A 13,188-nucleotide genomic window follows, 5' to 3' on the forward strand; every position below is an offset into this window, starting at 1 on the left:
GCTAGTTTCAAAAGCAGGTCACCAGGCCCTTCTTCCTAGACCGTCTTAGTCTGAAAACCCCACTGAAACCTGTTCAGCATCACAGCAACAAGCAAGCCTCCACCGACAGACAGGTGGTAGCTGTGCTTGGAGGTACCTTGGCCGGGAATCAAACCCAGGGCCAGAATTCTACCACTAAACCCCCAATCCCTCACATGGGTCAGTATTAGGGAACTCATTACTGGGTCCCTGAGACACGGTCTCCTTCCCTTTTATCTTATCATTCAGTTGCTTCAGGATTCAGTCAAGGAGAAGACAGTATGATTTGTTGAGTCCCTCACACCCCAACAAAAGGTTTCTTGTGTAAAGTAAAACCCCCAAGATTCATCCAAGTGAACAGTAAACAGGAAGTCAGGGCAGCGTCCTTGTGGGAACTTCCTGAGAAACACACTCCTGACCTCAGTGACGAGGAAGTCTCTCTTCTCTTTGCTGGGCTGTCTGACTTGTGTTCTAACCCTTCACTTTGACCCTTTCCTCGCAGTAACTGGTCTTCAGATCATCGAGGACGGCAGCTGGAGCTGAGCAGAGCCCCCAGCAGCCTCTGCCGAGGGCCGGAGCCAGGACAGACAGAGTGACGACGAGGAAAAGGAGCAGAAAGTGCCTTTCTCTGAGACTTCCCTGAAAACGTGTGCTGCTTTGGCTCTGAAGGGCAGACTCTCTTTGGCCAGGAGAAAGAGAAGATGAGCTGCTTTTGACCAAAAAAAAAAGTCAGCCAGTTATGGATGACGGCTGGCTCCAGCCCAAACAAAGATTATGGGAAACACTCCATTCTGAGCAAACACAAACCGTTCCCAGTAACTCTAGCCAGCACTAATTTCTTGCTGCCGCCTTTGACACTCTGCTGTTAACCCATGCAAGGCTTGGAGTCATTGAATCACCGACCCATGAGCCACCGCCATTTTGTACCTGAGAAACTGCCTTGAAGGTGTCGTCTCTGGCCCAGCTGGCAAGCAGCAGCACAACCCCGACCAGAGCTATGAACACCTAACACGCTCACACAGCTCTGGCTTTGTTTCCTTTTGGAGGATAAGTTCCTTGATGACAGAGAGCTGGTGTTTTGCAAGGAGAAAAGAAAAGGAGCAACATTTGAAAATCAAAAAAACCAAACTTGCTGCCGTCAAGTCGATTCCGACCTTTAGTGACCCCAGAGCAACCCTGTAGGACAGAGTAGAACTGTCCATACGGTTGCCAGGGAGCACCTGGTGGGTTTGAGCCGCCAACCTTTTGGTTAGCTGCCGTAGCTCTCAACCACTCTGCCACCAAGTTTTCCAAATTTGAAACGGACCTGTGATTTCCCATCACGGAGCTAGAGTCATTAGTAGACACCTTTGGGGGTGTCTGCCCAGCTCCCACAAGCCTCTTGGTGGGCATCCACTCTCCACGTCACCCCACGCTTCTAGACTGAGACCCTGCCCCTCCGCCCAGAGCTACCAGAGCCAAGTGACTCTTTATCTCAAGAGCTGGAACCAAGAGAGTCACGGAGAGCGGGCACTGGGGGCAGAATCTTGTTAGTGGAGATTTTAGGGTGAAGACACTCCTGCTGCTGAGATCCCCAGAGCAGCCCTGGTCCCTGTCTTCCCTGGGGACCCCATCCTTAACTCTTCAGTGAATTCCATGAGAGACTCCAACTTCCTTCCAAGAAATTCCCTTTCTTGGTTAAATTTGCTTCAAGTGGGTTTTGTTACTTGTAACTCAAAGGACTTTAATCAGGACATTTACATATGTTATCTCACCTTACAGACAAGGGAGCTGAGACTCAAGGATATTAAGTAGTCTGTGCAGGGTCACGAGGCGGTTGAGCTAGGACATGCTCCTTCCACGCACCACACTGCTCTTGATGCTACGTGTCTTTGGCGCCCCCTGCAGTACGCAGTTAGGAGTTGGGCATACAGTAAACCAAACCAGATGGAGTCCGATTCTGACTCACAGCGACCCTAGAGGACAGAGGACAACTGCCCACAGGCTTTCGAAGGAGCTGCTGGTGGATTCAAACTGCTGACCTTTTGGTTAGCAGTCAGATGCTTAAACCACTGCACCACCAGGGCTCCGGGCATATAGCAGGTGCTCAATAAAAGCTTTTAAATCTAATAGAGCACATGAAACTGTCCCGTTTATAAACCAAAACATAGATGAATATGCTGCATATGCATACAGCTGGAGACAAAGGGAAATAAAGCTAGCTGCCGAAAGTTGTCCATCTTGCTATTCTTCCTTCCATCCAGACTAATGAGGTCAGAACCTTCGCCCAGGCTTTTGACAGAACTCTTTAGTCCACTCAGCATATCACGACCCAGCTCTGGCCCCAACAGCTTCGTGAGCTCTCTCTCCGTGTGGTGTTACTGGTCTTGTTTTTTGGTTAAGGCTAGGGTTAGGCTTTAAGTTATATCTAAGTTGGTTTTTTTTTTTTTTTTTTAATTGTACATTAGATAAAGGTTGACAGAACAAATTAGCTTCTCATTAAACAATTCGTACACATATTGTTTTGTGACATTGGCTACCAACCCCACGACATGTCAACACTCCCCCTTCTCAAGCTTGGGTCCCCTGTTAAGTGTGGTGTTTCTTCAGCCCACCGACCACGGCAGCTGCTTCACCAGCAGGAACTTCGAATTCTGCAGACATAAAAACCTGAACCCTGAGCCTCGCTCCCTCCCCTCCCTCCTTTCTCTTGTAGCAAAAGGATACAAATCACCCTTTGTTAGGAAATGTAAACTGGCCTTCCACAGGGCTTAGGAAGTTACAGGACTCAAGAAGCTAGAAAAGAGAGGAAGAAAGGGCTCAGCTGGCGAGGGGTTGCTGGGGAATTTTTCTCCTTTATAGAAGTAAATTTACTTTTCCCCTCTGTCTTTGGAAAGCCTTCAGAATAATCCAGGCTTGCTCGACTAGAGGTCATTAAACTTCCCAGGCTGACCACGACTCCAAGGTTTGCTGGCAGAGACAAGGCTCGTGATATGGCCCCGCCATCTTGTGTTTCAATATGGATGCCGGCAGCTTGGGAGGAGCCCCGGGTCTCTTAGCCAGTGAGGGAGCCGTTCATTGTCCTCTGACACTTTACAGAACATGGGGGTCGGGCTCTTTCTCCCCCACCATGATACACTCTACACAGAAACGCTGCCTGTGCCTTCTCGCCCCTGGAGACAGGACGGCTGGGTGATGGTTAATTGTATGTGACAGCTTGGCCAGACTGTAGTTCCTGGTTGTTTGGCCAAACACTAATCTAATTGCTGTTTGATAACGCGATCTAATGTAAATTGTAATGTAATTACTTTCCATGTGTAACCCTTTGCAGTTAAGTGGATTCCAACTCATAGCAACTCTACAGGACAGAGCAGACCTGCCCCACAGGGTTTCCAAAGCTGTAATCTCTACGGAAGCAGACTGCCACATCTTTCCCCCACAGAGCAGCTGGTGGGTTCGAACCACCAACCTTTCAGTTAGCAACTGAGTGCTTAACCAATGTAATCTAATGTAATCAATGCATCCGATGAAAAGAGAGTTTCCCCAGGGTATGGTCTGCCTCCAGGCTATAAACAGGTATTGTGACAGACCTTTACCCCACACTCTTCGGTCACCTAACCTAGGGACCATGGGATGCAAACCGGCAGGAGTCTCCAGCCTATTCCTGACCTATGAATTTTGCACTTGTCAGCCCCCCGCAATCCATGAGCCAATTTCTTCAAGTAAATCTCTCTCTCTCTCCATATATGCAACCCTATAGGACAGAGTAAAACTGCCCCATAGAGTTTCCAAGAAGTGACTGGTGGATTCGAATTGCTGACCTTTTGGTTAGCAGCCGAGCTCTTCACCACTACACCGCTAGGGCTCCCTCCGTACGTAGATACGTATATAGAGAGAACCCTGACTCAGACAGCTAGGATGAAGAAAGACACAGCATAAATACAATCTAAAATTTTTAAAGAACTCTGAGCAAGCCAGCTCATTGACCGTTTGCATTGATACTACACATCAGCCATTATTATGTTTGAGAGATGAGGTCTAAGGGGAGATGCCACGGGTATTCCATCCTCAGCATGGGAAAAGAGCACCTGTTTGCTACCGAGTACTCTAAAATTACCGCCATTAGCACTTATATGGCAATTTACAAAGTGAGTTTTACGGGGTATTTTCATTTAAGCCTCTCAACAACTCTGCCGGGGGGGAATCCTGGCTCCTGTCATTTCACAGAGGACGAGACTCGAGAGACGGCTGTCTCCTGACGGAAGGAAGCAGGGCAGAAACAGAAGCCCATCTTCCGACTTCGGACTTGACGTTCTTTGCCTTGCGTTATGCCCAGCCCACGAGCCAAGCTGCGGCCTGGGCCCCACCAGCCCCCAACATTCCAACGCAGCTGAGCCTTGATTCTTGCCCCGGTTTTGTTTTCAAAATGGAAATAAGCTCATTAAGTACTTTTTTTCTCATTATAAAACACATCCTTGTTTAAAAAAAAATGAACACAGAAGTTCTAGACAAACCAACACCCTCGGTAACAAAGGTCTAAAGATAACCAGTTATTACAGAGACAGGTACATCACCCGCACATTCTGACCAGCTGGGATCCCACCGAGGTCACCCTTACACTGACAATTCAGGTTGCCAGGATCCTGCACCCTCCCCCCACATAATTGCAGGTCCTCACATCTTTCCTGTCCCCCAGTTATTCCTCACTTCTCAAAAGAGTTCCCCGAAAGAACTTCCCCAAAGAGTTCCCTATACATACACACACACAAAATTTCCTTCAGTCAATTCCAGCTCATGACCACCCCTTGTGTTACAGTACAGCTGCTTCATGGGGTTTCTTGGCTGTAATCTTTGTGGAAGAAGATTGCCAGGCCTCTCTTCCACGGCACCCATTGGGTAGGTTTGAACTGCCAACCTTTACGTTAGTAGTTGAGCCCAAATCATTTGCACCACCCAGGGACCTTATACAAACAAAGGAAGCTCCTAAAAGGGGTCTAATACAGGCTGCCCACTACGACCACAGGCAGCCACCTTGTCTCTCCTCTGCGGCTCCGGCTGTCCCTATAGCCGTTATCCAGAGGAGCCCTTGGAGCTTCCAGAAGGAGCCTCACTTCTCATGTTTATTTGAAGTGTAAAATCTTTTCTCTCTAGCCGTGGTCAATACTGTTCACTCACCCATTCCATGAACATGAAATGAGCATCTAGTGTATGCCTGCTTCTCCCCTAGGCCTGGGGCAGTGGTGGTTCAGTGGGAGAGCTCTGGCCTTTCATGCAGGAGGCCCTGGTTCGATTCCTGGCCAATGCACCTCATGCAGAGCCACCACCCATCCGTCAGTGGAGGCTGGCATCTTGCTGTGATGCTGAACAGGTTTCAGAAGTCTCCAGACTACGGCAGACTAGGAAGAAAGGCCTGGTGATCTGCTTCCAAAAATCAGCCAATGAAAACGTTGTGGATCGCAACAGTCTGATTCGCGACTAATCATGGGGTAGGGCAGGACTGGGCAGTGTTTCATTCCATGGTGCATGGGGTTGCCAAGATTTAGGGCCTGACTCAAAGGCAGCTAAAAAAGGAGGTTGTCCCTGGGGCCTCTCCAGATAGGCAGGGAGAAGGGAAAGTGTCCATTCCCACTGAACACCTTGTCAGTGGTGCTTCTGAGTCCCCTCCCCACTGGAGTTATGTACCGATGGCCTGTGGACAAGGGCCAGAGGAAAGGAAAACTCTAGAACCTTTGTGTTTGGTGAACAGAATTTCCCCTACTGCTTCTCCACCGTCCTGGTGAGTGACAGGCACATGGACCCATGCTGGGTTTCCAGCTGTAGGATTATCTCTTCGGGGTTAACTCAGGTTTCAAATTTCCATTCACAGCCCCTACTCACCCACGTCGGGCCCTCTCCCAACGGTGGCTGGGATTCCCAGGATTCTGTACTAACATATTTTCTCCAGGCTCCTGCTCCATGGCAGTGTATCTCTGACGGCAGGTTGGCCCCTGTCTCCTTCAGGCTGGACAGGATCAGGCCCAAATCACTTGCCGGTTTCAGGGTGGCCTTTTGCCCTGACCCCTGGCGGATGGGAGCACCAGGGAGGGTGCAAGAGGGAGTGAGGGGTCAGAGTTAGCCTCCGGAGATAGGAACCATCTGCCCCCACCTGGCTAACACCGCAAGGATTACTTCTGTCATCCATGGAACCTGCACGAGCCTCTTGCTCCCTCTGGCCTCAGTCGGTGGTGACTCAGAAAACAGCCAGGCCGTCGGCCCAGCCTCAGACACTCCAGCGGCTTCTCCCTGGAGTGCGGATTCAGGCACCGCAGCTTCAAACTCCCCGCATTTGTTCGGTGGCTCATAAAGCAAAATCATTTATCTTGGAGGACGTCAAAAAATGGGAAATCTTCTTAGTCGATTTAACGGAATTTTTTAAATAGCATTTTGAAAAGAAAATAATAAATTCTGATAAAAGCAAACTGCTTCATAACTTAAAATGGTTTTTCACACCCTTGCCTCACCTAACCCTTACAGTAATTTAGTTCAAGGGGCGGTTTTATTGTCTCTAATTTGTAACGGGGTCTCTGCTGCTAACTGAAAAACTGGAAGTTCGAGTCCACCCAGAGGAAAAGCCTGGCTGTCTACTTCCGAAACGTCAGCCGTTGAAGACCCGATGGAGCACAGTTCGACTCTGACACACGTGGGGACGCCGTGAGTCGGAGCTGACTCAATGGTAACTGTTCTGTTTTGGGTTTTTCTGTAAAATATGAACGTTACAAATAAGAAAACTAAAAGCACAGAGAGGTTAAGCGATGTGCTCAGAGTTAAACAGCTGGGCTAGAATTAAAACCTAGGCCTCCTCTTTGATTTTTATTGTCAATTCATCCATAATGGAATCATAAACAGAACCCAGATTTAACAGATCTCAGATATCCTACTAAAATCACACATTCCTGATTCATTTATTTTATGTGTACCAAGATCACAAGACGATCGATACGACATTGTTTATAATATCCAAAATCTGGAAACAACCTCGTACATAAAGCCAGGAGTTTGGTTAAATAAAGTCTTCCATACTTTGAAGTACTGTATAGTCACTAAAACAACATTGCAAAAGCATACTTGTTGACTTGGAAAACAGTTCATAATATATTGTCAAATGAATAAAGTAGTCACAAAATAATATGCAGAGCAAGTTGTCATTATATATATCAATAAAATCATATTTATAAATAAAATGCATAGGAAATACTGTGGAAGGATATCTACTAAACTGTTAATAGCGCTTCTTTATGGATTACAAGTGATTTTATTATCTTCATTTCAGTTATCTGTAACTTCTCATTTTTCTTCAATAAAAATATATTTCTCAGGTATTTGGTAAAGTTTGAAAGTTTTTTCTTTAGGAAGCTTCATCTGGTTAAAGAACAAACACATTTACATCCGAGGTAATTATATTTACTAGCATAACAGGGCAGCCTTGCTGTGGTAAACTCAGCTTATTTCTTTGAGGATAACAAGAAACATGTTTCCTAAGCGTATTCATGTTCACCTTTAGTGAATTTCTTTAGGAAACAGGAGTAATCATAAACCAATTTTTTTTCATGTTTATTGTGTTGGAGTTATTTTTCCCCCAGAAACCTTATTACTAACCAGTTGCCATCTAGTCAATTCCAACTCACGGCAACCCCAAGTGTGTCAGAGTGTAACTGTGCTCCACAGGGTTTTCAAGAACTGAATTTTCAAAGTAGATCACCAGGCCTTTCTTCTGAGGCACCTCTGTTTGCACCCCCCAGGGACTCCTATGTATTACTGTTGTTAGTTGCCATCAAGTTGATTCTGACTCGTGGCGACCCCGTGTGTGCAGAATGGAACTGCTCCACAGGGTTTTCAAGGCTATGACCTTTCAGAAGCAGATCGCTAGGTCTGTCTTCTGAGGTGCCTCTGGGTGGGTTCGAACTGCCAACCTTTCATGTGGTAGACAAACATTTAACGTCTATGGCGCGTGCTCAGATGTAAATCATGGTTACTGTGCCTTCTTTACTGGGTGAAGTCTCAAAACCACTGACTGGGCCACCACACGGCACGCTCTCTAACAGAAGCCACTGCCTGAAAATCCTTCACGTTACTTCGTTTTGATTCTCTGTCAGATTTCCCTGAGCTATCCAAACGCTTCCACATTTCTTCACTCCCCCTACTCCACTCCCACCTGACTGACAATCTCCTCAGATGACCTGGAATCTTGACCACTGGAGCCCAGTGGTTTCCAGACTCTGTTAACTGAGGAAACCTTTGTTCAAAGAACTCTGTGGGGTGAGGCACGAAAGGTCGGATGACGTCCGTCCTGGTTTGCCTGAGACACTCTACATCTGTCATCACGGCTTAATTATTCAAAGGTCCCCCGTTCACTCTCTAATGTGCCCTGGTTTAGACAATACATTTTATAGTCACACGAACGATAAGAAAAGCATTGGAGGAAGATTGGGCTATTCCGGCTGGGGGCTCTCCCTCACCCTTTTCTCTGCCTCAGCCTCTTGGCTCATGTTAATCCTTCCACCATTTACTGACAAAAATTATTTCTTTTTCCTGTGAGAATTCTGTGTTAGTCCTTAGTCATGGAACCATCATCCCGTGATCCTCAGGCTGCTGGTCTGTGTCTGAAATATGCCTTTAACTGCCCATCACTAGGAGCCCTGGGGGCGCAGTGCTTTAAGCATTTGTCTGCTAACCAAAAGGTAGGCAGTTCAAATCCACCAGCTGCTCCTTGGAAACCCTCTGGGGCAGTTCTACTCGGTCCTATAGGGTCGCTATGAGCCGGAATCAACTCAACGGCAATGGGTTTGGTTTTTTTTTTTTTTTTTTTCTGGGCGACCACAAGTAATTAAATTCAAATCTCCACTTCAGAGCTAGAGAAAATAAATATGAATAAGTCTTATCCTTACAAAGAAAAAGTAAAAACAAGGCTAGAGCCGAAGTCTCCTCACTCACAGACTGCCGTACCCCTCACCGGCCCTCTTCAGCCCCTCGGCAGAACCAGGCAGAACCAGGCCCTCCCGGGCCTTCCTTCAGAGCGCTGCGCCAGACTGTTGCCGTGGAAACGCCTCTGGTGGCCTGGTGGCCTGAGGTTTTGCTCAGCCTGCTCCCTGGCTTACATCCAGCCCCGGCTAATTTAAGTTCTGGCTAGTTATGCCTTTGCTGAGGGGCTACAGTGACTGGGGGGACAGAAGAGGAGAACGGGAGAAAATGAAAGAACTCCAGTCGGACACGTGGATTTTTAACTGAAAGCAACTCAAGCAATGACAAAAAAATCAATAACGCATTTTAATAATTCAGATTCTTGACGAAGCACTGGTGATCAGAGGTCTTGTTAAACAGAGAGTTTGTGTGCCTGTGTTTTAGCTTTATTCAGAATTGCATGAGCTAACTCGAGCCTGTCCTCAAGACCTGCCACCTGCCAGTCCCCAACTGCTAACTAAGCAGCAGATGCGGGTGATGCTTCCACTCGAAGCCTGTTTTGTGGCCTTGGTTCTCCAAATGCCAGAAGATTGTCAGTGTCTGCGGGATTACAGGTGCTTTGAATGAGCCTGTATCAGCTGTTGGTTGGGTTTTCCGTTTCAAAACAATACTTAATTAAAATAGCAAAACACTTCTGATTGTTTTTATTAGATTAATTCACAAAGGAATTTTACAGATCATTCTAGTCCAGTCTCTTTGTTACAGAGGCAAGGAAACTGAAGCCCGGTTATGGGAAGCCGAGGATGGGATTTGTTGCTCTAGTCAGAAGCAGAGAAGCTAGACCCCAAGGCCCTGGGCTGCTGCTCATTCAACTCAAGTTCTGTTGAGTATAATAACTTAATGCATGAGTATTCAAAAAAAGTCACCACTCGTCTGTTTGTCATACTGTGGTGGCCTGCGTGTTGCTGTGATGCTGGAAGCTATGCCACCGATATTTCAAATATCAGCAGGGTCACCCATGGTGGACAGGTTTCAGCAGAGCTTCCAGACTAAGACTAGGAAGAAAGGCCTGGCAATCTACTTCCAAAAATTAGCCAGTGAAAACATTATGGATCACAACAGAACATTGTTTGATTCGCTTGCTTTGGACACGTCATCAGGAGGGAGCAATCGCTGGAGGAGGACCAGCAGGGGTGAGGGAGACCCTCAGGGAGATGGATTGACACAAGGGTTGTAATGATGGACTCAAACTTGCTGGCAATTGCGAGGATGGTGCAGGACTCAGTAATGTTTCCTCCCGATGTACATAAAGTTGCCGTGAGTCAGAGTCAACTCAATGGCAGACGTCTATTTTAAAAAAAACTTCTGCTCCACTGAATGGAAGTCTGACAAAATGTAATTTAAAACTTTGGAAATGTTCTAATCTGAATAAAATGCTTTTGATGACTTCTCCCATAAAGAGATAATACTCTCAATAAAAAAAAAAACCACTGCCATCAAGTCAATTCCGACACACAGCAACTCCATAGGACAGAATAGAACTGCCCCAAAGGGTTTCCAAGGTGGGTTCAAACCACCAACGTTTTTGTTAGCAGCTGAGCTCTTAACAACTGCGCCACCAGGGCTCCATACTGTCAATACTGTCCCTTAATCTTTCCAAAGGAGTAAATGTGTGAATCCAGGCCAGGATTCCTGGGAATTCTTTGGTGAGTCAGACACATCAGCACGGTAACCAGATATGTACTTATTCGGAAAACCTGCGTGGGCGCCTCGTAAGTCACAAAGGAGGCCAGTTGGCAATCCCAAACTGAGCTGGAAACAGGGTATCAAGGATTCGGAAAGCATTGGGGGAGGGGACGTAGCAACGAAACTGAGTCATAAAAACACAAGTAATGACTGAGAGAGAAAACATAATTAACTTCCCTGTGTCAAATGCAGATCTCCTGGAGAAATGGCTCCTGGAAGCGTAGGTGTGAGCAAGTTTAGGAGTGAACACTCAAGAACCTAAGCTGGCAGCTGCTGGGTGGGGGCCGGCGCTGGGGGAGGCTTTGGCCAGGATTTTAATTAAGGAGCTAGGTTACAAGAATGGAGGTTGGGATAAACTCCAGGCTGAGATCAGGCAAAGTACGTGTTGGAAGGCTGCTCCTGCGGCTCGCTGCTCAGTTTGCCAATGAAGAGGCCAGACACGATGAATATTTACACGGTGAAATGCGGCCCCTTGTGGCTTGAGGAAGAAAAAACGCCAACTCAGACCCAGAGACAGGAAGTATGCTAACATTCTTTAACCAAACCATTTTCCCTCGAGTTGACTCCGACTCACAGTGGCCCCACATGTGTCAGAGTAGAACTGTGCTCCATGGGGCTTTCAGTGGCTGATTTTTCAGAAGTAGATTGCCAGGGCTTTCTTCTGAGGCACCTCTAGGTAGACTCGAATCTCCAGCCTTTTGCTCAGCAGCCTAGGATTCGCACTACCCAGGGATGCCCATGACAAAATAGGTGAGGGTTTAAAAGGAATATTTTATTCAAGAAAGCTGGGAAGAACTGTCGCCTAACCCGTACCCATACCAAACCCATTGCCATCAACTCATTTCCAACTCCTAGCGACCCTGTAGGACACAGTAGAACTGCCCCATAGGGTTTCCAAGGAGCAGCTGGTGGATTTGAACTGCCGACCTTTGGGTTAGCAGACGAGCTCTTAACCACACACCACCAAGGCCCCTCCTCTAACCCAGCACCTCAAAACCGAATCTCGGGGTCTTATTAAAACACAGGCTCTGGTTCAGTAGGCCCGGGCGAGCCCTGAGATTCCTCATTCACTACAAGTCAAACTTGACAATGGGTTTGTTTTTTAACCAGCTTTCAGGCATGCCCATCCCAGGAGGGTTCGTGGGAAGGGCTCTGCCCTTTGGGTGGGCCATGGCTGCTCCCGAGGGCCTCTTCACTCCGGGCACCCCAGCCCCCCGGGGCAGCACCCTCTGCTTCAGCCCTGCCATCCCCACACTCAAGCTCAAGGCCTCTCTACCTCAGCTCTGGAGACATCTTTTCCACCAAGCAAAGCCCAGCTCCCTGACACCGCTGCGCCTTATGGAGTCCACATCAATAAAAGCCATGCTTTTCTTCCTTACGTCCCTGCCTCGCACAAATGGTTCGCACTTGACTACTAACCAAAAGGTTGACAGATCAAACCTACCCAGCAGTGCCGTGGAAGAACAGCCTAGCGATCTGCTTCCATAAAGATTACAGCTCAGAAGACCCCATGGAGCAGTTCTACTATGCAAAACGTGGGGTCACCGTGAGTTGAATTTGACTCAAAAGCAATGGAATTGGTTTTTTTCTTTCTTGGCTTTTATCATCATTGAAAGTAGGACTTTTTCCAATGTCACTTACTCCAAGTCTCCCCTCGGTGGCTGGCACATGTGAACGTGGCCTGTGACGTTTATCTTCTGTGCTTCTTACCGCACTCAGCTCATGCTGAGACCGTCCGAGCCCGCTGTGATCCGAGCATCTTGTCTCCAGTGGCAGGCCTGCGTCTGCCCTGCCCCCACCCCAGTCCTGAAACTTCACTGCATTTGGTTAGAATATAAACGTGTTTAATAGGAAGTACTTTTAACTTGGTGTGGGAGGAGAAAGATGGAATAGAGAAGGCAATGGAATGATCACAGGTGGGTGATTATACATGTAAATGAGTTCAATTTGGTAGTTTTCTCTTAAATTCCTATTTACACAGTTAACGTTCTATTCTAACCACCCCACCACCACCACATTTCCAAGTAATTTCTTTTATTCTTATATGTCAATTCCGAAATATTAAAAGCAATTTAGAAGACTTTGGTATAACAATTTTTCTCAACTCTCCATTTACCGTCGTAACTGGTCTACAAAGCAGACAGGGCAGGAATTGTCATTTAACAGCTGACTTTCATTTACAAGGTCCCACAAAACGCCGGGCCTCTGAAAAAAAAAAAAAAATCCTAGTCTGCCAGATAGGTTCCCACAAAACTAGGAAACAAAACAAAACAAATCAAGGTAAAAAAAAAAATGGTGGGGCGGTGGGCTAACGGACCCCATGAACCACAGCCTCCACCAGCCTGAGCCCAGAGGAACTAGATGGTGCCCGGCTATCACCACCGACCGCTCTGACAGGGATCACAATAGAGGGTCCCGGACAGAGTGGGAGAAAAATGGAGAACAAAATCCAAATTCACAAAAAAAGACCAGACTTACTGACAGAGACTGGAGAAACCCTGAGACTAC

The 13,188-nt window shown here is 47.2% G+C and overlaps 1 protein-coding gene and 1 non-coding gene across 2 annotated transcripts in view; one reads left to right on the forward strand and one right to left on the reverse strand.

Moving 5' to 3' along the window:
• Positions 1-13,188, reverse strand: part of MIS18A (MIS18 kinetochore protein A) — a 186,399-nt gene that overhangs the window by 147,423 nt on the left and 25,788 nt on the right. The window lies entirely within an intron of this gene.
• Positions 5,232-5,302, forward strand: TRNAE-UUC (transfer RNA glutamic acid (anticodon UUC)). Its single transcript has one exon. It is a non-coding gene; the product is annotated as a tRNA-Glu (tRNA).

Source organism: Trichechus manatus, unplaced genomic scaffold (assembly GCF_000243295.1).
Source record: "Trichechus manatus latirostris isolate Lorelei unplaced genomic scaffold, TriManLat1.0 scaffold00177, whole genome shotgun sequence".
Taxonomy (NCBI): domain Eukaryota; kingdom Metazoa; phylum Chordata; class Mammalia; order Sirenia; family Trichechidae; genus Trichechus; species Trichechus manatus.